Genomic DNA, 26,170 nt, shown 5'->3' on the forward strand with positions numbered 1-26,170 from the left:
TTCGCCAAGATTAAGTACCTAGGCTTCATGTTAGGAGAAGGGGTGATAGCCCCCCAAAACGAAAAAATCAAGGCAATAGTAAACACCCCCTTCCCAACATCCAAAAGAGACTTGCAGGGCTTCTTGGGGCTAATAGGCTATTACAGAAGGTTCCTAAATAATTTTGTAGACATGGCTAGCCCCTTCACCGACCTACAGAAAAAGGAAACAAAACCCTCACACATCCAAAATCCTACAGTGAAGGGTGTGCAGGTATTTCAAAACCTTTAAATAGCCATAACCCCCAACTTCAATAGACCATTTTCTCTCCCCACTGACGCCTCAAACACAGGACTAGGAGCAGTCTTATCACAGTTAGGCGATGATGGACTAGAACACCCCATCATGTTCATCAGTAGGAAACTGCACCCAAGGGAAGTTAGATACCCCACCGTTGAGAGGGAGTGCCTCGCCATACGATGGGCGGTCGAGTAACTCAAATACCACTTAAAAGGACAGCCCTTTGTTCTCTATACCGACCACGCCCCACTACAGTGGATGTATAAAAACAAAGCCCAAAATCCCAGGGTCCTCAGGTGGTTCCTATTCTCACAACCCTTTTCCTTTGACATTCGACACAAAAAGGGTAGGGAAAATTGTAATGCAGATTATTTATCTAGGTCCTCTTGTCTCCCCGATCGGGAGAATCCAGGGGGGGAGGTGTGTAACAAGGAGGATGCACGGGTGAACAGGGGTTCCCCTACCATAGAGTGGTGGGTTGCTGACTCGGATATCCCCCCTCTCTCCTACCTAACCAGAACGAGTGGAGCGCGGACAGGCAACCCCTATGGCCCACGCATGAGGAGGAAAAAGGGGACGGCTCCTTTAATTGGTCGTATGAGGAAGATGAAGACACTCCTCAGAATGACGTCCGCATGGTAGGATTCGCCAAAAAGGAGGAAGACGAGACAACAGCGTGTGACATCACCCTGGAGGAGTTTGGAGCGGCGAGTGGAGTTCGAGCGGTGTCGGAAGAAGAAGGAGAGTACCAGAGCAGGGAGGGGAGCGGAGAACCGGACAAGGGTGTTGCAGTGCCAGGAGGCCACATCCCCACGAGTCACCAGGCCACACTATAGGAGGAGTGTGGCTTAAGCAGGTACGACAGCGGGTATCGGGCTGGGTTGGGAGGCGGGGAAACTCGTCTCGCTAGGTACTCAACCAACCTTTTAGTACCTGTTGTCCCCTTTGTAAATAGTCTCTCCCGACCCCCCCTCTTTTCCGTTTCCCTAACACGCTCTCCTCACTACCGCTCCCTGCACTCCTCATGTGTATAGACTGTGTGTACATACACAATCTCAGCGGTGCTCCGCTCACCCCCTGGTAACCCCCAGGTAAACCCACGAAGAGAACCGTGTCCTGACCAGCTGCTATATCTTTCTTTCTACATGCCCTGCGGTGACGGAACCGAGGAGGAGTAGGACTAGTTCAGCCAAGCGAGAAGAGCAAGACTGAAGAAGACTCCCTAGGGGGGCAACAGTTACCACGGATCCAGCAACTTATTCCTGTGATACACTCACCTCACGCAGTAAAAGAACATATACCAAAATAAAACCATACTTATCCAGATCAAGTCTCCAACCCCTTTCTACAACCCCGCCACACACCCATATTGCCTTTTCTGTTGATAATAGTTCCTTTGGATGTTTTAATTTTTAACCTCCTGAAATTGACTGTATAAATAGACTCTGGGTCCTCTAGTTGCATATCTACTGATGTTCTAGATAGTCTTGTAGAAATTTCTTGAGGCAAATAATCGCTTTGATCTTTGGCCCTGATCTGGAAGCCTGTGATCCGGCTGAAGAATGAGAGTGATAAAAAAGTATAATGTATCAACATGCTTGAAGTTGCGCTATAGAATGTTGCCGCCGGGGCTGGTCTCCAGGAAAGCGCCCATTTAGAGCCACAAGGCTTAGATGTTCCAGCTCTTTTACAAGGTTCTTAACATGTGGTGTTTGTTGCTTCCTGGCACTTGGCTCCTGACAAGGAATGTTCCAGGCTATGTATTGCTCATCAAGGAGCTCATCCCTCTTTTGTGGCCCCATCAGATGCATGTTAAAGTCCCCCGACATTAGCAGATTAGTCGTGGATTCTTCTGTCAGGAATGTAGTTGTCTCTGCCCCCACTATTTTAGCTCCTTTGATTTTGTCGCGAGGGTGTATGTAGATGTTTAGAAGTAAAAGTTGTTGTTTGGTGTTTCCTTCTCTTATTTCCACTCCAAGTGCTTTAATTGCGTTAGTTGATGATGTAAAGGTGTCAACGTCTTTTGTCGATGTTATGGTCTTTATTGAAGAATACATTGTTAGACCCCCCTTTAGATGTCCACATTTGGAGCTTTTTACTGCTGGACTGTGATGGGTTTTAAAACCAAGTAAATGGAAGGGGTCTTCTAACCATGTCTCTTGGAGTAGAATAAGGTCAAAGCCTTAAAAATAATCCAGAAGCTCTTTATCCAAAGCTTTATTGCCCAGACCATTAATATTCCAGGAGCAAATTCGTAAGTAAGTGTCCCCTGGCAGTGTTTGTTTTGGCCTGAGTCAAATGCTCTCGTCTTGTCGATTTATGGTCTTTGCTAGCCATGACCAATCTTCAGACTGGCGTATTTGCTGTTGATCTTTCCTTTCTACTGGTCGAGCGTCCGTACTACGGGCGCATTTCAGCACAGATTGCAATTGTGTGCCAAGCTGGGTACCCTTGCTCTCTTTTAAATGGAATTAATGGATGTGGGTAGCCAGGCTTTTGTTCAAGTTGTATTTTTATCCCCCAAGCTTTTAGTTGGGGTTCCTCTGCTAAAATCCTCCTTGCTACTTCCTCCGAGGCCCAAGATGTCTTTGGTATTTATCTTTCTAAAATTCCCTTGATACTTTTGAATGCAATTCTTTCGAGATCGTTTGTGTTTATATCTGCCAGATTCTCAATTGCTTGTATCAGTTGTATTATGTTCCCTCTATTAAGGATATCCCCTCTGCCCTTATATTCGGGGATAAACAGAATAGAATTTTTTTTATGTTGTGGTTGGTTGGCGATTACAGGTGCTGCCTGAATAGATGTCTCCTCTTTGGCATGCACATTTGAATGTGTATGTTGGAGATCTCTTTGGTCCGCTCTGGTTATGGTGAATGATTTCTTTAAAATGGCTACCTCTCTGGGCCTTTCCTTGATGGTATATACTGGTACTTTGCTTACTTGATTACTGTACGCCTTCTGTGCTGTTATAGAGAATTCCTTTCTCCTGCTGTTTTCTTAGTGATGGGGCTCTCTGCTGATCTATTCTTGATAGAGGATGCTGGAGCTCGGGTACTAATGTTCTTTGTGGTTTCTCCAGACTCTGTTAAGGGTGGCTCTATCAATTCATCCTCTGTCTTTTACGATTTGGAATCCCCTACTTTTGGGGTCTTCGGAATGCTCACTGCATCTCCTTCTGGGTGCTGTGCTTCCATTGATATACTCGTAGCATACCCTTTTGCCCCTAGTTTTAAGCTGTCTGTGTGAAAATAATCCATTATATTCTTTTTCTTCTTTCTTCCCTTTCTCCTCTGTTTGCGACTGGGTTTGTGGTCCTTGTTCCCCCCAGCATCAGATTTGTCAAAGACCTCTGATTCAGGAGTTGTTGGTGAGGATGCCTCCGAAGGGTGGTTATAACTGTGCTCGACACCCCTGATGTGCTCTATTATATTATGACTTCTAGGGTCCTCATTCTTGTGGTCTTCTGTTTTTTTAATAGTAATTGTTTGCCTGTTGTTTAAGTGATTTCCTGATCGCTTTTCCTTTTGAAAATTATTTGGGGGTCCCTTTTCCCATCCTGTGTTGACCGTTTCTTTCTCGGTGTAGGATTTACCCATCGAAGGGCTGTTTGTTTGAGCATCCTGAGACTGTTTACTGGGGGTTTTAGCTATTTTCCGGATGTCTGATAAGATGTCCTCGATAACCACTGGAAGAGTGGAGAGTTTGTCGACTATGGCAAAACAGGTACAGTGCTTTGGGGCCAGATACGTATCTGCCTGGGCCCTTTTGATCAAATTGTTCATGTCTTCCAGTCTACTGTCGATGTTTGAGATGTGGATGGCTACTGAGTTAAGGATGGAAAGTTGACCATCCATCTTATTGGAGTGGTACTGCATTGACTTGACGGAAAGCTGCATGGTGTCCAGTAAGGATTTCCAGATCTTGTCTAATTCTAATTTATTAGCCCCTTTGTTGCTGATTTTTGGAGTGGTGGTGGCCATTGCCTGCCAGAAGTCTGTAAATTGGGAAGAATAGGAAGGCTTCTGCTGATCTTGAGTATGTGTCATGTGAGCTAGGTTGCCAGCTAAGTCCGTTAGGCCGTCTTCGGATACCGGCCCTTTTTCTTCAATTGCTTGGTAGACGCTACAAGAGGAATCAGTGGCTTGTGTAATGAGAGTGGGAGAAGAGACAATGTTGAGACTGTCAGTTGTGGTTGGATTATCCCACTTTGATATGCTTTTATCAATACTTGTTAAAGCCTCTGCCCTACTAGGGCTGGTCCCGTGGTGTGGATTTTCTAACCTGTCTCTGGGCCGGAGTGGCTTGTGACCTTTGGACCTGTAGACTTTTGGGGCTGTGGTTCCACACAGTCGAAGTAATTCTCTTTTTTTGGGGTAGATTGCTTCATTTTTTGATGGTTTAAGCCCCATTGGATTAACTGGGATTCCTTCGCGCACCTCGTCGTGAGTGCTAGATAAGGGTGTTATGCCAAGAGCGGTTGTTGGCGATTTCCCAATGTTTTGGAAATTCATGGAATTGAAATTGTGTTTATCAGAAGTGGAGTTAAAGTTCCCCGAAAGAATGATGACAATAGGTTTGAGTGGTGGTACTTTGTCAAGCTCGATCCTGGCGGTAAAGGATCCTTCTCCTGATGTTGATTTCTGAGTGATTCCAAGCGCCGTACCCAATGCTTGGAGGAGTTCAGTGGACGTTTCTTTGAGTGCCGTCCTCTCTTTCTGGCCTTCTAAATATGGTGTACTTATCGCTGTGGACTTATGATCTCTGTTGCCTTCTTTTTCATTTTTATACTCTCTGCCTCCACTGTTTAGGATCGACATGTCCACACCAAGTGCTTGAAGGTCTGTTTTCACTTGGCACAACGGGGATGGAAGGTTGATGAGACTTTCATTTCTTATGCAGAGGGCTGCCCACGCGTCCTTAAAAAAGCAAATTTCGTATAAATCTTCGGTTGATGACTGGCTGTTTTTGTTTTTGAAATCTGCTCCACATCAACCTGAATCCGAGATGATTTTTCTTCCGTCGTTGAGCTCTCATAAGCTGGCTATATCAGTTAAGCTTTTGCTCTTTTTTTCCTTTTGTTAATTATGGATGTGACAGAACGTCTCTCCCTGCCTGATCTCATCTTCACAGGCCTTTTTGTTTCTGTTGTTCTGTGATTCTGTAAATCTTATATGAGTGAGGCTGAAGAGGGCATTATGCCAAGTTTTGCAGAACAAAAACATATAAAGGTGATGGCTCTAGGAAAAGATGGCCTCAACCTCAAGTAAGATCTATATGTTTTGAGGTGAATGGTGACAAATCAGATCATCCCTCTTGTTTGGTTAGAGTAGAAGATTCCATGATTAATTTTAAATTTGATTCTTGCTCTAAAATAACGTTAATTGATGAGAAATTATTTAACGACTCCTTTTCAAAAAAAGTAAAATTGTTGAAATGTGATATCTCCCCTTTAGGATATAGTGAGAAACCAATTAGAATGTTAGGATACTTTATGGCTGAAATAGAATTGGGTTCTCACATCATTGTTGGAAAAGTTTATGTGTCAAAAAAAGGTGATGCATTGTTGGGGTGGTTACATCAACGTCAACTTGGTGTTAAACTCGATCCTAATGCCTCTCCCCAGGTTCAGATTCAAGAAGTATCTAATTCTGTACATATCAAGAGTGATGATAATTTGGCAAATATTTTAGCAAAACAGTTTCCTAATGTTTTTAGAGAAGATTTGGGATGTTTGCGTGGTTACAAACATCATATTAAGTTGAAAGATAATGCTCTTCCTGTGGTAGCAAAAGTTAGGAGAATTCCTCTAATGGAGCAAGTTAAAGTCCAAGAAGAGTTAGATAAGCTTGTAAAAAATGACATTATCGAACCAGTTGAAGCAACTGAATGGCTTGCCCCTGTTGTAATTGCTAAAAAACCAACAGGTGAAATTCGTCTATGCATAGATTTAAGATTGTTAAATAAAGAAGTTGTGGTGGATAGGTTTCCTCTTCCTAACATAGATGAGATGGTTGGCACTTTAGAAGGTGCAAAATAGTTCACTACTCTTGACTTAGCTTCCGCTTACCATCTGGTGGAGCTAGACAAGTCCTCTCAGGATCTGACTGCATTCATTACACCCATGGGTACTTTTAAATTTAAGAGAATGCCTTTTGGCCTTGTATCAGCGGCCTCAGATTTTCAATGTATTATGTCCAAAATTTTAAGAGTGTTGATTGGTGTTAAGTGTTATCAAGATGATCTTTTGATTTATGGTAATGACATTCTGGAACATGATAGTCGTGTGTGTGCTGTTTTGAAACGTTTAGATGGGGCGGGCATGTCTCTAAAAAGGGCAAAATGCAAGTTCAGAGTAGAGGAAGTTAACTATTTGGGGCACCGTATCACTGGAAATAGTGTTTTTCCAAAGAAAGACTTGGTAGAATCTATTGACTAGGTGAAAGAACCCACTAATAATGAGGAATTACTCTAGTTTCTGGGGATGGTTGAGTTTTATGGAAAATTTATTGCAAACTTTGCAGAAAAAACTCAATATCTAAGGAGGTTGACGGCAAAGAATGTTGTTTTTGAGTGGTCGACTGAGTGCATGAGTGAATTTGTATGTATTAAGAAAGAATTAAACAAAGCTCCTTCTCTTCATGCATTTGTTCCAGGTCTTCCCACTGTTTTATTTACGGATGCGAGTGACAAAGGTCTAGGAGCGGTGCTTGTTCAGAAGAAAGATGGGAAAGATTCTCTTATTTGCTGTTCTTCTCGTTGTCTTAAAGGATCGGAGCGTAATTACTCTGTGATAGAGAAGGAGTCTCTTGCAAGTTTTTGGGCTTTGAGGAAATTAAAAAATTTAATTTGGGGTACAAAAGTTTGTATTCTGTCTGATCACAAGCCTTTAAGAGAAGTTTTCTCAAAGAAAGGTCTAGACGCTATATCATTGAGAATCAGAAGATGGATTGTTTCTTTACAGGAATATGATTTCGAAGTTCAATATATTCCGGGGGTAGCTAATAAGTCAGCTGATTGTTTATCTAGGTTGATTGATACTGAGAATTTTGAAGTGGATGATATCTGTGAGTCGGATGAATACACCAATGTGTGTGAGGTGACTGATGGTGCAATAGATGAATCTGAATGGAGGATGGAGTTAGAGAAGGATGAGGAGATTTGTAAGGTTATTCTTTCTTTAAAGAACAATACTCGGTTGGAAAAGCCGTGGTTGTTAGTCTTGGATGAACTTTCTGTGAGTGAAGGTTTGTTAACTCGTGGTACTAAACTTGTTCCTCCTGGTGGTTTAAGAAAAAAAATTGTTGTCTCATGTCCATTGCAGTCATTTAGGCATTGTGAAAACAAAAGAGATCCTTCGTATGCAATTCTGGTGGCCTGGCATGGACTTAGAAATAGAGAGGATGGTCAGGGATTGTGTTGAATGCTGTGCTAGTGACAAGATTTTAAAGACAAAACAAATACCTATGGTTAAAAGGGTTTTACCAAGTCATCCCTGGGATGAAGTTGCAATTGACATTTTGGGTCCTTTGACTGGTGTTTCTGATACTCCTTACCTAATTGTTCTAATTGATCTTTACTCTAGATGGATTGAAGTTTGTGCGGTCAGGGAAATTACCTCTGATTCAATCATAAAGTTTTTAGAAGGACTGTTTAATAAAGAAAGATTTCCTAATAGCTTGTTGTCTGACAATGGACCACAATTCTGTTCCTCTATGTTTGCTGACTTTTAAAAAAAGTGTGGTGTGGTTCATAAAAGGTGTTCCTTATACCATCCGGAAACTAATGGCGCTGTAGAAAGAGTCAACAAGACTCTTAAAGAGTCAATACAGCTAGCTCGGTCTTCTGGTTTGAACTGGAAATCAACTCTTCAGGACAGGGTTAATACTTATCGTTTTGCCCCTCATTCTTCTACTGGGAGGTCTCCATTTGAGTTGTTCAAAGGGAGAGTTCCAAATACTTTGTGGTGTCCTGGGTGGATGAGGTTCAATAAAGGTCTGGTTCACAATGACATTGGGGAATGGAGAACTAAAGAGTTAGATAAACAAACTGTTCGCAAGTAATATTTTGATAAGAAAAAGTGTGTGGGGTATCAGGAGGTCAAAGTGGGTGATTTTGTAAAAATAAAGACTCCGGAAGGACGTAAACCGTGGTCGAAATACACTGATGTTAGAGCTGTTGTTAAGATTTTTAAGAATGCTATTAAGACGGAAGATGGGAGAATTTGGAATAAGAGTCGTGTGGTTGTTGTTAATCCCAAGTTGTCTGTTTCAGATGACTCTGTCTACAATGATGGCTCATGTGGCAAATTTCACCATGTTGTTAACAGGTCTCTTGACGGGTCCTTGGTTTCATGCAAGAGGAGTCAAAGAGCTCGCAGAGCTCCTTACTATTTGAAAGACTATGTTTAATTATTTTACTGATGTTACTTCACATGAAGTTTATAGAGCTTCTAACTATTTGAAAGTCTTTTGAAAGTCTATGTTTGATTGCTATTCTGATGATGCTTCACATGAAGTTTTCTGCTCATTTTAAAGTCTTTGTTTATTCGTTTTACTGAAGTTTCATTTTATGAAAATTGTCCTTTCTCTCTTTTATTTTTATATTGTAAGGAAGGGAGATGTGGGATATTTTCCTTTCTTTCCCTTTAAGACCTGAGAACCTTTACCTGTATTCTAAGCCCTCAGAACCCTTTACCTTGATTCCTACTGAGAACACTATACTTTGTCAGTTGATCTTGGCTGTTCGTGGATGAGGTTTATTAAACCCACCTTACTTTTCAACCTCGTCTTATGTACTTATTTAATGTGATTTCTACAACGTTTTAACAGTCTTTTGGCTAAATTTGGTAGGGTTGTCAGATTTATCAAGAGTTTTCCCCCCTGGATTTAGTCCTCTTCCTGAGCCCAAGCCCTGGCCTCCGCCCTCCGCCTCTCAGCCGTCTCAAGAACTGCCTCCAGGAGCCGGATTTTCCCTACGGAGCAGTTTAAATGGCTGAAAAAAGCAGGTTGGATGTTCTGAGGGCTGGATGTTCTGAGGGCTGAATAAACTGTAAAGGTAAGTGGAAGCGAGGCGAGGCAAGGCTAAGTCGTGCCACCTGCAGCAGACTCACCCTGGGCCGATGCACAGCCAGCCAAGACCACACAGACTCCCCCTGTGCCGATGCACAGCCAGCCAAGATAACACGGAGCACACAGCACCAGCATCAACTCTGGCATGTCGAGTGAGGGGTGGAACAAAGGCGAGCGGAAAGCAGAAAGCCGGGTGTGTTTGGGAAGCCGTGCAGCGTACTGGAAACCGACCGCGGGCGGCCCCCATGCTCCTGCCTGTCGTGTCCACGCAGTGGGCACCATGCAGCACAATGACCAACAGGACACAGGTTGGTGCAATTACAAATCTTTATTATTTTCTATACGCAGCTGGCTATGCACACGTCCGTCCCCGTGGTCGTCCTGGTCAGATCTGTCCTCTTCCTGTCCCCTGACCGGATGTGGTGTCTGGTGACCTGGTCACCTCCCTCATGACCCACAGGGTCCTAGTGTCCTCGGTCCCTACTTGTCAGGTCACCACACTGCCCGTCTCTCACCTCTGTCTTTGCTGCTCCGGGCCCTGGTTCTCAGTCCGAAATGTATCAGCCGCAAACCTTCAGCGGGCGACAGGTGAGTGGCGGGCGGCATGCTCCTTGCGGGCTGCTCGCTCTTGCACAGAGCTCACCAGGTCAGCAGCTCGGCTACTCTGCTACTCTAGTCCGTACAGCGAAAGTTTGAAACAAGGCAGTTCGTGGCTCGCCTTAGTATTTCTTTAGATATAAAAATGAGAAGGAGCCGCTTAGAAACTGTGTGTGATCTCTCATTTGAGGGCTTAACGTGAATGGATGGCATATGTGTGTAGATTAGGTGTGTTTTAGAGGATACATATGGAAAGCATTTGAAACGTGGATGTGGACACATTGGTTTCCATTGCGTATTGGTTAGGCTAAGTGGTGCCTAAGTTGGAGGTTTGGATCAAGAGCTGCAGACAACAGATTTGGATAAAAGGGCCCCTCCCAGAACTTTCCTGGGATTTTTTTTATAGTGGATCATGTAGAGGAATGTACAAAAAGAAGACAGGGTCCCCCTTTGAAGCTAGGGAATTTTCACCTCCCCTTTCTTGGCCCATTGTACTTTGGAAGATGCTATCTTCACATATTAACAGGTGGTTAAGTGTGTCAGCCTCAATTGTCTTTGTGCTCTCGTTTTGGGTTGCTTTTGAGTGGAGAGTTCCAGGTCCCCCTGTATTCCTGCACATACTTGTGACAAAGTCCATGGCTTGACTGGTCTGTGTGGAAAAAACAAAAAAGCAGAGCTGTCCAGAACCAGTCACAGAACTGAACTGCTGGAGTAAACTAGAACTGTCTGCAAGTGTGTTAAACAGATGAGATGGAAACTTCCAGTCAGGCCAAAGCACTGTGACAGGGAGCAAGAATATGTGATAGTACCGTAGGAATGGCCAGCTACCTCATTTGTCAGTACAGTTAGGCCTTGGTACTAGGTCAGAGACAGTAGAATGGGAAATTGGTGGAGGTAAGCATAATAAGATAGAAAGAGTTGAACATGTTGTTCATATGTTCAAGAGTTTGGTGAGCTTTTGAATATGCTGTGTTTACAGAGCCGCTGGCGTGGGAGTTTGATATGCAGCTTCATGGGCAATGATGCTAATGTTGATAAGGTCATGAAATGGAAAAAAACAGAATTGCAGGTGAATACGAGTAGGTTTAGTGAAACATAAACCCCATATCATAAAAATATTTGCGTACTTTTAATTGCAATTTAGGTCACAAATGGCATGATTTACAAACATAAATCCAAATTTGGTATTGAAAAATGTCAATCAAACATATCTGGGACAGGTTAGATAACTACTTCGCCACAAACAAACCACCCTGACATGCTCATTGATACACTCTAGCTTAGTTAGTCCCCTTCACAATATTTCCATTAGACTTACTAACACCCGTAAATGGATTTTGCTGCTACTTTCACTTGCGTGCCACGATAAACTAATGCTTAATTTTAAATCACACATGGGAAAGTAATACGTACATGCTTAACTCAGCTCTACCTGTCTTTACGTCCAAATATAAAATCGAAGTTCAACCGGTATGCATAGCTTCAGGCCACCTATTGTTTTGATTTATATTGATTTGTATTATTATCAATTTATAGCTGAATCACCTATTTATTGTTTTGCAACGGATTTTATCTTTCTGTATCTCGTCATTACTGTGTATCTTCACCAATTATAAGTAAATATGTATATTTTATTTTTTTCTTTCTGTACACTGCTTGCTCTCTGAAAATTAATAAAATCTTTTCAACGAGAAAAATTTGCATTTACACCTTTAAAATTAAAAAGATTTACTCACACATACTTTTGTGTGAGTAAATCTTTCTCCTGGGGTGAGGAAACCGAGTTCAGGGGAGTGAATACCCTGGTAAGTTTTTAGGAACCCATTTATAACATTTTCAACTGTCCATTTCCACGCAGGAAATGATTGGGTATTTACGTCTTTTAAGGGCAAGAGGTTCTGTACCACAAAACATTTTCCCAATCGACAAAAAAAGAAATTACGCATGGTCGTAATTATAACATACAACGAATCTCAGGAGTACTCGTTGCAGCTTCCCAGGTATGCTAGCAGACTGCTAAGGAGGACTTGACTAGGTAATTAAGTAGTCCCCAAACACATTTGTGCATCGATATTTGCCTGTGGTGTCCATTTCTACACTCCTCCATGCACCCAAGGGAAAACAAACACATAAATATATATAAATGCAATCTAAAATACTTCGTAGGATTGCCTCTTGTCCTTTATTCTTCGACTTAAAAGGCCCCCCCTGATGGGAAATAACTGGAAGGCCTTTCCTTGTTGGGGAACATTGTTTGCGGTATGTTCTCTGCATCATGGTTTGCTGTGCTCTCTACCAAGAGAGTAGCCAGACAAATATAAAACCCTCCACTTCGAAACATATTGCAAATGGCAGTAAGCGAGCGAGTGCGATGAGTGAACCCTACTGTTGTTCAGGGGATTGCACCCCGAGGGAATTATGAAATATCCTTCATCCCTCCATCCTTCTTTGCCTTTTTTCCTTTTTTCCTTCCTTCTCATCTCTCTTTATGTCCTTTATGTAACCATCTAGCCTTCCTTCATTTTTTCACCCAACCCTCCTTCCTTCTCTCTACTCTGCTTTCTTTTTCCATTTGCCTTTCTCCATTCATCCATCCTTCAGTTCATCCTTCTCTCCATGCTTCAATTCATACATCCATCTTTCCTTCTTTTTAAATCAGCCCATCTAGCCATGTCTTTATCCATTCATTCTTCCCTGTATTTGTCCTCTCTTCTTTCCATCTACTGTTCTATCCATCAACCCTCATCCATCCAGTCTTCTCCATCCGTTCGTTATCCATCTCTTCATCCATCCACACTATCTTTATCTCATCATCCATCCATCTTTCAATCCATTCGTTTTTCCACCCATTCATCTCCCTTTCATTCCTCCATCCCGTCCATGCTTTCTTGTTTCTTTTGACCCCCCTCCTCACAACTTTATCATACAATCTACTAACACATATTTATGAGATTCTATTTGAAGACCAGCGTTCTGAACAAAGAAAAATGAGCTATAAATAGAAAGTTTCATATTTATGTTAATCAGAACAAGCCAGTGGTGGCCAGGGGAGGCCATTTCATAACAGCAATAATCTTGTGGGGAAGACCAACACCAGCAAGAAAGAGATGGCTGTGTGAGGACAAAAAAAATGAACTGGCCAGTGGCATCCACCTCTGATAAAGTTCATGACGCCCCTGCTCTCTGCTTGTCAGTAAGTGTCTTTATTTCATTGTAAAAACTAAATAAAGAAAATTACAAAATACAAAAGTGGATAAAGAGATGGTGTGGCTTTTAGTGTGCAGCACATAAATGCATCTTCTACAGTTTATTTCCTGACAGGTGATTAAGGGCACCCAGAAGCAGCACTGAAATATCTCTGTTACTAAACTAAGACAAGAAAAATATTAACACGAGCATTGTTTTTGCCCCATCCCCATATCTCCTTTTGGCGAGCACGAGTAGTGGGCAGCTTGTGCACCCTCCAGTGCCACCAAGGAGCTGATCTCTGTCCACGCTGGTGCTCCGGACGGAGCGATTCCCGGACCTGGGCCAGAGCTGAGAGGGAGAGACGAGGCGGCTGCCGCTGCGCTCCTGGAAGGGCCGACACAAGCGCTGAGGCAGCACTGCACCTATCCACCACGGGGCTGCCTCCGACTTCGCAGCCAGCCCCGAGAACAGCCTGTGGGGTGCTGAGAGCTTGATAGCGGGTGGCCCGCTTGAATACGACAGCAGACTACGGTGGGGTATGTGGTGCGTCCCCCATTTTGCATGTCAGCCTGCCCGGCCAGCACCCCCTCCTGGCCAGCGGCCTTGCTCAGCAACCTGAGGCCCCATTCCCTGAACTCTGGGGCAAAAGTGATTGATTCTCTCATTTGTAGTGGGTGGAAGCTCTACCCTCATCTACTCTACGAGCACTGCACTCTCCTGAGAAGAGCTTGTCATACAGCTGCCGTTTTATGGATGGGCCTGCGCTCCCTGGCCATCCACAACTCAGCCTATGATTCACGCCCATCGGCGCTGCGACCTGCAGACTGCCACCTCCATCAGATAACCTCCTGAAAGCCATGGCCGCTTTTAGCTCTGTGAAACCTGCCTTGCTCCCGATAGTCGGTGCAGTAGTAGCCCCGGGAACCTGTTGTGCCGTGCTCTGACCTGGTTTTCTGCGAGCAGAGCAGCGACCGCCCCTGCTTCAGGATCGATGCCCCATCTCTACTTCAGAAACCCCAGACCACCGCTCGAGTCATCTTGCCTGGACTTTGGCCTAACTTGTCTCGGCGTAGCCCCAGGTACCCACCGGGGTAAGGATCGCCTGGCCCTCCCACTGCAGCTTCACCAGCACAGGCCGCGTCCTGGAGGTTGGGTGGTTGTGTCTCCTCATTGGGGGAAGACCAGAACGATTCCTGGGCATCACTGCACGTGCGGACCCCTATAATCACTCGAGCTCCCTCCTCCCGACGGACTAACTGCTAGGACCACCCTGGCCAGGACGACGACTCAGTATTTTAGGGGCTAGCTCGACCACTACTGAGGCTACTCAAAGCGAAGAAGCTAGCCTGAGTCCCGCTCCCCCTGCATCTATCAGCTCCAGCTAGGTTGGAAATCGGTCTCCTGGTGCAGGTAGGAGAACTGCCGCTTTGACCTGGGAACATGGGTAGTGCTGTACACTTCACGCTTACACAGCGCCCGACCTGCGCCCCCCCCCCCCCCCCCCCTAGACGTGCACCTCAGCCTCACTGAAGGGATATGGCGGCCGACCGAGAGAGAAAGGAGAAGTCCCTCAAGGACCTCCTATTGAAACAAGCTGGCACCTCCGATACAACTCAGGCAGGCTCCCAACCTCTGGGCCATAGGGATTTGTTGGAGGACACGAATGAACCGGCCACGAAGGGCTTTATGATGGAGCTGTTTGCCACCGTTAAAGAGGATAACATGGACCTTAAAGGACAGCTCACAGCAGATCTCAAAGAAGTCCAGCGGGATGTCGATGAAGTGGGCGAAAGGGTGGTGGTTCTTGAAGAACATGAACTAACACAAGATGAAGATCTTCATCAACTACAGCAGGAAGTGCTGCAGCTGCAGGATCGGAACCTAGATCTACAGGCACATGCAGAAGATCTAGAAAACCGCTCACGGAGGAATAATATCCGCATTCGTGCAGTGCCCACGAAAGCGGAAGGAGATAACTTGCGATCCTACGTCCTGGCCCTTTTTAGACATGTGCTAGGAGACGAAAGTCAGCATGAAATTCAGATGGATCGAGTTCATCATGTGGGCCTTCCTAGGGGAGAGAAAGCGCCCCCGCCCCATATCCTCATGTGCGTGCACAATTTCCAGCTCAAAGAGCAGATTTTACAGAATGCCCGAATGATGCAGCCGATACCATTCCAAGGACACTCTCCAGCCCTCTTCCAGGACCTTGCAGCCTCCACCTTGGCCAAGCGACGGGAGTTCCGGTTGGTCACCTCCTATCTGTGTGACAAAGGCATCCCATATTCCTGGGGCCACCCCTTACGAATAATCTTTAAACACCAAGGGAGGCTACGACAAATCCGCTCTCTGCGGGAGTCTCTGGCCCTGCTGGGATTAGATCATGCTGGTGATTCGACAAAGAGGGACGCCCCCAAGAATCGTTCCCCACAACGGTTACCTCTTTTATTTAGTTTTTTAGAGAGTTTTATATAGCGCGACCGTGACCCTTGGGTATCAGAGCGCTTCACATTCACATGAGGAAGGTTCGATATACATATACATCTGATCTGGCATGAGGTAAGTTTTGTACAAAGCAATATAATAAACATTTCACATGGCATGAGGTAGGTTCGGAAATTACATATGTCTGTATAATTCCTGTAAATGTCTGACTTAAAAGTTTCAATGGAGGTTCTTGGACTAGTCTACTGTGAAATGAAATGAAATGAATGAAACTTATATAGCGCACGACTTACCCTGGGGCATCTCAGCGCTTGCTTAGGAAACCCGTCCTGGTATTCCCCTGTGAGATAACCCTGGCAGGGTATCCACAAGGTGAAAGCCAGGCATCCCACCGTGAGGGGCCGTTGTGGAGATTAAGCAAGCTATTGCCCAGAGTCGCAGAGTGTGAACCTGTGAGTCGAGAAGGCACCGGAGCGAGAATTAACGAGTCCGTGGAATTTTTGAGCCCAAGACCCGCCGAGGCGGGGAATTGAACCCTGGTCCCGGGCCGAACTCAAGCTCCAGGTCTGCCGCCTCTAACCCCTGAGCCACACTTCTCCACTCTAACCCCTGAGCCACACTTCTCCACACAATATTTACAACAAGGGGTGGTGAGGGACAGAATATCTGAATTAAGCAGAAAGCTCTCACCCAGTCAAGAGATCAGGGCTAGATCCAACACCGTTTTTTAGCTCACTGCACCATCCCAGTTTCAGAACCTGGCTGTATGCAAATTAGTCTGTTCCTGTCCCAGTGCATGATGGGAACAGGGCAAACCAAACTACAAAAGCCAATTCTTACACTGGGAAGGAAACAAGCTCCCGGGGACCGGTTTCTGGCATTACAGCCGTCTTCGGCCCGGTTTGCTTGAATCCTGATGGTGCAATGAGCAAGGGTCTCACATCTGAGAATACCCTTCCACGCTTAGGGTGGACAAAAATATTTACAACAAGGGGTGGTGAGGGACAGAGTCTCTGAATTAAGCAGAAAGCACTCACCCAGTCAAGAGATCAGGGCTAGATCCAACACCGTTTTTTAGCTCACTGCACCATCCCAGTTTCAGAACCTGGCTGTATGCAAATTAGTCTGTTCCTGTCCCAGTGCATGATGGGAACAGGGCAAACCAAACTACAAAAGCCAATTCTTACACTGGGAAGGAAACAAGCTCCCGGGGACCAGTTTCTGGCATTACAGCCGTCTTCGGCCCGGTTTGCTTGAATCCTGATGGTGCAATGAGCAAGGGTCTCACATCTGAGAATACCCTTCCACGCTTAGGGTGGACAAAAATATTTACAACAAGGGGTGGTGAGGGACAGAGTCTCTGAATTAAGCAGAAAGCTCTCACCCAGTCAAGAGATCAGGGCTAGATCCAACACCGTTTTTTAGCTCACTGCACCATCCCAGTTTCAGAACCTGGCTGTATGCAAATTAGTCTGTTCCTGTCCCAGTGCATGATGGGAACAGGGCAAACCAAACTACAAAAGCCAATTCTTACACTGGGAAGGAAACAAGCTCCCGGGGACCGGTTTCTGGCATTACAGCCGTCTTCGGCCCGGTTTGCTTGAATCCTGATGGTGCAATGAGCAAGGGTCTCACATCTGAGAATACCCTTCCACGCTTAGGGTGGACAAAAATATTTACAACAAGGGGTGGTGAGGGACAGAGTCTCTGAATTAAGCAGAAAGCTCTCACCCAGTCAAGAGATCAGGGCTAGATCCAACACCGTTTTTTAGCTCACTGCACCATCCCAGTTTCAGAACCTGGCTGTATGCAAATTAGTCTGTTCCTGTCCCAGTGCATGATGGGAACAGGGCAAACCAAACTACAAAAGCCAATTCTTACACTGGGAAGGAAACAAGCTCCCGGGGACCGGTTTCTGGCATTACAGCCGTCTTCGGCCCGGTTTGCTTGAATCCTGATGGTGCAATGAGCAAGGGTCTCACATCTGAGAATACCCTTCCACGCTTAGGGTGGACAAAAATATTTACAACAAGGGGTGGTGAGGGACAGAGTCTCTGAATTAAGCAGAAAGCTCTCACCCAGTCAAGAGATCAGGGCTAGATCCAACACCGTTTTTTAGCTCACTGCACCATCCCAGTTTCAGAACCTGGCTGTATGCAAATTAGTCTGTTCCTGTCCCAGTGCATGATGGGAACAGGGCAAACCAAACTACAAAAGCCAATTCTTACACTGGGAAGGAAACAAGCTCCCGGGGACCGGTTTCTGGCATTACAGCCGTCTTCGGCCCGGTTTGCTTGAATCCTGATGGTGCAATGAGCAAGGGTCTCACATCTGAGAATACCCTTCCACGCTTAGGGTGGACAAAAATATTTACAACACTTCTCCACTGTGGTTGCCAAGACTTTCTCTTCCCTTCCATTTGTTGATCTATTTTGGAAAATCTATGTTCTGGTGGTTGTGATGCCCTGTCCTGTCTATTTGAGGACCTTACTCATTAGGAAGATCTTAGCTTCCATCTTGAATGTTGCAGTGTTTGGAAATTTCCTAATATTTGAGGGGAGTGAGTTCCAAATTCTGGGGGCGGCTCCGGAGAAAGCTCTGTTATAGGTTTTCTTCTTCCGGAACATGGGTGGTTTCAGCAGCAGCTCCTTGGCACTCCTGGCTGGTCTGCCTCTTCCAGATAGCTCAATTTTCTGGGCCAGGTACCTTGGTGTTTTATAGTGGAGAGCTTTGTAGGTGATACATGCCATCTTCAGTTGGATTCTGGCTTTGTACAGTAGCCAGTTTAACGATTTCAGGTGTGGAGAGATATGATTGAAATTCCTCGCTCCGGTGATGAGTCTTGCAGCTGCATTGAGGAATGCTTTTAGTGGAGCTGTGGACATTTTTGGTAGACCTGCTAAGGTTGTGCATCCATTTTAATCCTTGTGATCACTAATGATTGTACTGTCAGTTTGAGGCTCGCCGTAGAAATGAATGGTTTCATTCTCCTAATGTAGTTCAGGTGAAAACGGGCACTTTTTGCCATTGATTTGATATGGGCTTTCATGTCTAGGTTCTTATCTAGCGTGATTCCTAGCGATTTTGCTGAATCCACGAGCGTGGGGTGCAGTTTAGTGCTGTGATCAGTTCGGTCCATTCCTTCACTTCTGTGTGATTCTTTGGTGGTGAGATTATTAGGAATTCTGTTTTTTGTGCATTTAGTTTTCGGAGATTGGTAGTTAACCAGCAAAGTGACAGTTTTAGGGCCTCATTCATTACCTTGATGTCTTCCAGGGATGCGATCTTCATGTAAATCTGCGTGTCGTCTGTGTACATGTGATAGGATATGTTTGCGTCTCCGAGAATTTCTGTAAGTGGTTCGACATATAGGTTGAAAAGAGATGGAAATAGGGTAGACCCTCGAGGGACTCCAATTGAGTTAGGACAAGATGGGGATAGTGTCTAGTTGATCAGAAATCTTTGCGTTCTATACTGAAGGAAGAATTCAAACCATTTCAGCACATTTCCTGACAGTCCCATCCTGTCATGTAGCCTGGCTAGTAATTTTCCATGATTTACTGTGTCGAATGCAGACGAAAGGTCGAGAAGGATTAGTAGACATGTTCTATTGCTATCTAGGGCCTGTAATGCATCATCGACAATATGTAGGATTGCTGTTTCCGTGCTGTGGCCTTTTCTGAATCCCGATTGGCAGTCGTCCAGTAGCATGAAATTAGCGATGTGTTGACTCAGTTGATTTTGCACACATTTCTGAATTAATTTGGAAAGTAATGGAATATTGGTAACTGGGCGAAAGTTATTAGGATCTGCTGGTCCACTGTAGGTTTTTTGATGATGGGGATAACTTGCCCTGTTTTTAGGCAATTCAGCAGGATCCCTTGTGATAGGGAGGCATTTATTATTCTAGTCCATATAGGGATGACGATGTGGCTGATTTTTTGAAGACATTTAGAGGGGAGTGGGTCATTATAGTGGTCATTAGGTTTGATACCCGAGAGCGTTTTGGAGATGGTATTCTGGTCGTATAGCTTGAAGGTATCCCACTGTGCTTTGTTCTTCGCCCTATCAAGATCGATTGTCAAGATGGTATTGCTCAGTATTTGTGTGTTTGGTTGGGCATGTTGTCAGCTGCCGTCCTGAGCTCTCTTTCAAGCATGTCGGCCTTATTGGTGAAGAAAGTTGAGAATTCTTCACAACCCAGTTGAGTTTTAGTAGTTTCTTGGGCAGTTTTAGCCAACTTGTTGGATTGCTGCTTTAATATCTCGAATAGTTTTCGTGGTCTGTTTTTCACGTTATCCAGTTCATATCTAATAAATTCTTTCTTGGAATTGAGGATCTTTTTGTTGTATTCGTTCCTGATTTTTCTGAGTGATTTCAGCTCGTGGGATGATGGGTACTGTCTCCATTTTCTTTCAGCTTGTCTTTGTTTCCATCTGTCTTCATTTAGTGACCCATTGAACCATGGATTTTTATCCTTTTCTGTGACTCTTTTCAGTTTTAGTGGCAAGGTAGAGTTGACTATATTTGTTACTGATGTAGTGTAGTGATCCGTTAGCTCATTCACATTCTGCAGATTGTTAGGTGGATTCAGTTCCTTCTCACAACTTTCCACCAATAGCTCAATATTCGAGTCTGTAGTGTCCCGGGACCATTTTTTGAGTTTAATAGGCTGCGTGGTCTAGTTTTTTTTCAAGGTGGGTATAAGGAAGGTTATGACATGGTGATCAGACCAGTCGCACGGAACAACTGAGTAGGTCGAGATATTCTTGTTTCTCGAAATTATCCAGTCTAGTGTTGCTCCTTTCGAGTGTGCTGGCTGTGTGCAGGCTTGAGTAAGGTTTAGCTCAGTTAAAAAGTCTTTAAGAGCGTTGACCTATTTGTCCTTATTGTCCTCCCAGTGTATGTTAAAATCGCCTAGGAATATATTGTTCGAGTGATCCTTGGAGTTAGCCGTGATGATCTCCATTAACTGTTCTATGAAGGTCGCATTATTACCTGGAGGGTGGTACAGCACATGTAAGTTGCATCTTTGATTGCCTGTTGTTTGTATATTGAGACCTAGATATTCAAAGGATTCGAGTGGTTCGGCTTGTATTTTGTTGATCTCTATGTTCGATCGGTGGATGCAGGCTATACCGCCTCCTGTCTTTTTTAGTCTATCTAATCTCTCAATGTTGTATTGGGGGGCACTAGAAGGTCCATGATTGGAGATGAGGATTCCGAGAGCTATGTTTCTGTCAGGATTGCTAGGTCAATTTCCTGACTAATGATAAGGCATCAATGTTTTTTTTTTTTAATTTGTTTTTATTGCAGAATTAGAAACCACAGAATACAATAGCTCAACCAGTCCACTCGTAATGTCCCCCCGGTCAATCAATAAGACGTATACCATACACAGCCATTCAGCCCGCATCCCGGAGGCCGGGCGGCATAGTACCTTAAATAACAGGAAGGCATCACGGTGAGTGTCCCTTAGGGACCATGGTCGAGAGAACGTTTTTCGTATCTGCATTTTACCCCCCCACCCGCAACAAATAACAGCGTCAGCCATCCCACATGTGCAGGTCAATGCTATTAGCCGCTTCTAGACCCGTCCCGCGCTCTGTGGGGCCTACCACGCCTGACCCGCTCCCCTCTGCCACCTCCCGTTCATCTCCTACGCCCCACTGGCCCTTCTCAGCTCAGAGTCACTATCGCGGTCAACCAACCCCCTGGCTTCCGGCCCCCCCCGAACTCCCACTAACAACCCGACAACGTCCCCTCCCCGGCAACCGCTAATCGTGTGTGTCCTGTACATGAGTGTAGTATGGATCCCCGCTACAGTGTCAATGACATCTCTGAGTTAGAATGCCTCGCGGTGTCCACAGGTCCCATCCACTCAATCCTCGTCTTCCACTAACGAGTCACGCAAGGCTTGCACCACCAATTCCCACGCACGCGCTGCATCCAAGGCCTTCTCATTACCAAGCTTGACAGCCTGCTTCATTCTGAGCACACTCTCACAATCAGACCACCGCAACAATTCATTCTTCCACCTCCTCACTGACGGCCCGCCCCTGGACTTCCAATGCCATGAGATCTCTCTTTGTGCCAGTATCAAACCCAGGTCAATAAATTTGCTCGTCACCTTAGTGTGTTTGGTGTGCGGGAACCAGAGCAACAGACACGCCGCCATGTCGAAGTCTACTTCCCTGTCGGTCACATCGTTTAGGAGGTCCCCCACCTCTGCCCAATAGGCCTCCAAATGTGAACAACCCCAAAACAAATGGTCCATGTCCGCCTCCGGAGACGAACATCTTGGGCACCGTGCGTACTGTACCTGGAAGTACCGCCGTATTTTTTCCGGGGTCAAATAGGCCCTATGTAGCACAAAGAAATGCACTTGTTGGAAACGCGCATTCCTCGTGCCTTTCCATGTGCGCCGTAAAATATGGCTCCATACCGTGTCCGGAATAGGCCTGCCCACACTCTCCTCCCATTTAACTTTGAGCCCCTGGAGCGGTTCCAGTCCCTCATGCAACATCCTGTTATGGAGGCAGGTCACAGCCTTAAAGGTGCCCGCTGCCATCACCACGTATTGGCACGCCATTGTGGTGTCCGGTTCTATGAGCCCTCCCTTCCAGTGCTTCTGTATAGCCGCTACCACCGCCGCATGCAGGAGAAAGCCCCCATCAGACAGCCCGAACTGTTCCTGAAGGACTCCGAAGGGCACCAAAGTCCCATCGACATATAGGTCTCCCACCACCTGAAGTCCCGCCTCCTCCCATTCCAACAAAGGGGACCAATCGCCCCCGTGTGGAAGGGCCGTCAGCACGCCAATCGGTATTTCCAGCCCGTAAGGCCGGGTCGCCCTCGCCCTCCTAAGACTCCTCTGCCAGCACAGCCTGAGCGTCCGTTCCTCCATTGTGAGGCCCCGCAGCTCCAGCCTCTGCTGTATCCCCAACTCCCGATCACATTCCGGTCCCCTAAACAACCGGGCCACATGTTGCGTGAGAACCTGGAGTTGCGCCGCCAAGTAATACAGTTCAAAATCAGGAACAGCCATCCCCCCCTCAGTCTTGGGGCGTAGCAACGTGCTCAGAGCCACTCTACGGCGGCCATGTCCCCACAGGAAACCAATTATCATCGTCCTCAGGTCCTTAAAGATCCTCTGAGGAATCCAAATGGGAAGCGTCCGGAAGTAGTACAGGAATAAGGGCATCAATGTCTGATGCATGTTGTGTTGCGGACCGACAGTTGAGCAGTAGGCATATCATCGGTTTCCCTGAGCTACTAGTGCTCAGCTCTAGCAAGTTGGTGGATTGCTGGACTTGTAAGTTAAGGTTGGATTTTCTTTCATTCTGTCTGGATGTTCTATTCACGTTGATTGGGACTGTTCTAATTTCCTCCCCTCTACTGTGGTCTGAAGGCTCATACGTCTGGAGTAAGGATAAGATTTCCTCTTCCGACAGGTAACCAAGATTGTTGTATGGCCGGTTATGAATATTTGATAATGGCATAGCTATCTCAATGACCTGTCCGTGGAAATTATGAACTAATTTTCGGATCTCTTTGACTTTTGAGTGCTTGCTTAGCGTGATTTCCATAATCTTTTCCATTGCTTGTAGTGTGCTTCGGATGTCCTGTGACATATTGTCGATTTGAGCTTGTAGTTCTTTTATTTCTCTCTGGGTCTGGAGTGACTTATTAGGAGTGCTCATCCGGTCTTTTCGGGACTCACGGTTTGCGTTCCCGTATTCCATAGCTGTTCTTTTTCCTAAGTACCTTTCCTCTGAGTCATAAGTTTTTCTGTTTGCTCCTCCTCTATGTGCTCTGTGCGATTCACTATCAGTGTCATTTGATCTAACACCCCCCCCCTTGGGTGAAGAGCATTTCGTACAGTTCTTGATGACATTTGTGCTGTAGTAGAGGGGGGTATTGGATGGGTGGAATCTTCCGTATCCGTTATTCCTGGGTTCCTAATGAATGGCTTAATCTTAGGAGCTGTCTTAGGAGCTGTCACATCATGTGGGAAAGGTGTTGGTTCTACTCTCTGTACCTGCGCCGTATTCGCATATATTATATCTATTTCTGTTCTCTCTGTAACCTCCCCATCCAATGTGTCTCTTGTCTCCGTTGTGTCTTCAAGTGGCGTTGAGTGTTGTTGATCCTGAGTGTCTCTAGGAAGTACGCTGCCTGTGGTGGTATTGTTGGCGGTGTATAGGATGTCTACTTGAGAGGTTCGGTGTTGTTGCGCTATTGTGTTCTCTACCCCTTCCTTTAATGTTAAGGAGATATTATCAAACTTTTCTAATTCATTGTTGGCTGCTTGTATAAGTATTATTCAGTTCTTTAAATAGTTATGCATAGGTTTGCTCTGAGTCTTGGCGATGGTAGGATCATAAGTATTGTGCCATGTGGGATATTGCATACAGTTTTTATGTTTAGCATCTTAGTCATGACAGTGCGCCATTCAGATTTTCTTCTGGTGAAAAATATCAGGTCATTTACGATAATGCCTTTGTCTTGGTTAAAGGAGGGGTCAGAGATCAGTGTGTCCGGATTTTTCCTCATTAGATTGTGCTTGAATTTTTTGGCTGCGGTTTTGGATAGGTGTGTTGGATATTTTACGACATGGGCATTTATGCCTACTAATTCTAGATTGATATTGGCCATATTTGCTAGTCAATGCATATTACTGCAGTTGTAGCTCTCTTAAGTGTAGCAGTGAGTTCTCTTGTATATTAATATCTCTCTCCGGCTGTTATCAGGGTTGATGATATAATTGTGATGTCTTTCCTCTTCTTAGTTTCCCTTTCTCCTGTTTGCTGTGTCCTCTTTTCGCTGTTGTCCTTCCTACTTATCAAAGGCATTTAAAGATGGCTGCAGCACCAGATAGTGTGTGTGCTGCTAGAGGGTCTGCGTGCGTAGTCCAAATTTGACAACAATTGTGTGTTCTTTATTCAACTTCTGGAAGTCAGCAGCGGTCCCCATATTAAGGTCAGGCAGGCCGGGCCCTGATTTCCTTGTTTCTTGCCCGTCTAAGTCTCCTCACATCAGAGCCCCAAAGCTCAACAACCAACAACAAAAACAGCCTCGCTCTTGTTTCCAGCAATCCGCAGTCAGTCAGCACGCTAAAAAGTGTTAATTCAACCTAATCTGGGTAGCGTCGGTCAGGCAGGCCGGGCCCTGACTTCCTCGTTTGTTGCCCGTCTGAGTCTCCTCACAACGAGTCCAGGGCTCAACAGCCAACTACTACAACCGCACCATTCCTGTTCCCCAGCAATCCGCCGTATGTCTGCACTCTAAAAAAGTCCTCGTTGACAGACAGTTGGGAAGACCTCAACCTCTCTCAAACCTGATCCGGAAGAAGTAGCGAAAGAACTTGAGGTGGTGCTCTCTTCCCTCTCCCAGTCTCAAGAATGCTCATTTTCCCCTTGAACATTTCAGCAAAGACTATGGGGGATGGGTGTCATAGAGCACAGCCGGAGGGGCACATGAGATGACACCTCTCCCAATCCAACTGGGTGCCTCTCCGCGGCTCTTGGTTCACCAGGTATCCTACACTACGGTCTTCCTCAGGACCATGTTCCCTTTAGGCTAGGCCTACCGGATGTACTGTTGTCTACGGTTTCTTTTTGGGATTGAGTTTTTATGGGTTGTTTTCCCTTATGCACTTGTTGCCTTTTCAGGGGCCCTGTACCAGTCTCTGCACTCAAACCCTTCACTCGAGAGCTGGCGCTCCTTTCCGCCCACATTCCGTGCCTCGCACCCTGCATCCACGATGGGCCATCTCCTGCTAATTCCCACCCGCTATGATTAGACACCTAAAGATAGTCAGCCTCAATGTGAGGGGTCTTAATCACCCTACAAAATGAACAGCGAGTCTCTCTTTATTAGAACAGTCAGACGGAGACATATGTCTCCTTCAGGAGACCCATCTGCTTGCCAAGGACACTCCCCATATGCGTTCACGGGCTTCCCCCGTCAGTAGTGGTCCTCTGATTCCACGAAGAAGAATGGGGTAGCTATCCTGCTTGGGTCTAAATTTGAGGGTAAAGTGCTGTCTACGCTGTACGAACTCAAAGGTAGAGTCCTAGCACTTCGTATTCAATTGGGGTCTACTTTTTTCACACTACTCAACATTAATGCACCCAATATCCACCAGGAGGCTTTGCTTCGCCGCCATATTTCAGAGGGTCTTTCCTCCCCAGACGCTGCTTTAGGATAGGCGGGGATCTCAATTTGGTCATGGATAGTGACTGGGACAGCTCAGGCCAGCAATGCTCTCAAGTGGGAGCTCTCTCTCCAGAAGGCAAACAATGGATGGCCGATAATGACCTTCATGATATACGGCACATCCAACATACAGATCTCTGTGATTACACATACTATTCTGCAGCACATAAATCCTATGCACGCTTAGATATGTTTTGGATCTCTCCTACGCTCCTCCCTAGGGTCAGTGATTCCACAATAGCTCCCCGCTCTCTATCTGATCGTGCACACATCTCCATTTCCCTGAGTCCTGAAGGGGTTGAGCGTATTCCTGCCCGCTGGCGACTGCACGTAGGCCTCTTGCATTTTCCTCACATAGTAAAAGGCGT

This window comes from Lissotriton vulgaris, chromosome 2_1 (assembly GCF_964263255.1).
Source record: "Lissotriton vulgaris chromosome 2_1, aLisVul1.2, whole genome shotgun sequence".
Classification (NCBI taxonomy): domain Eukaryota; kingdom Metazoa; phylum Chordata; class Amphibia; order Caudata; family Salamandridae; genus Lissotriton; species Lissotriton vulgaris.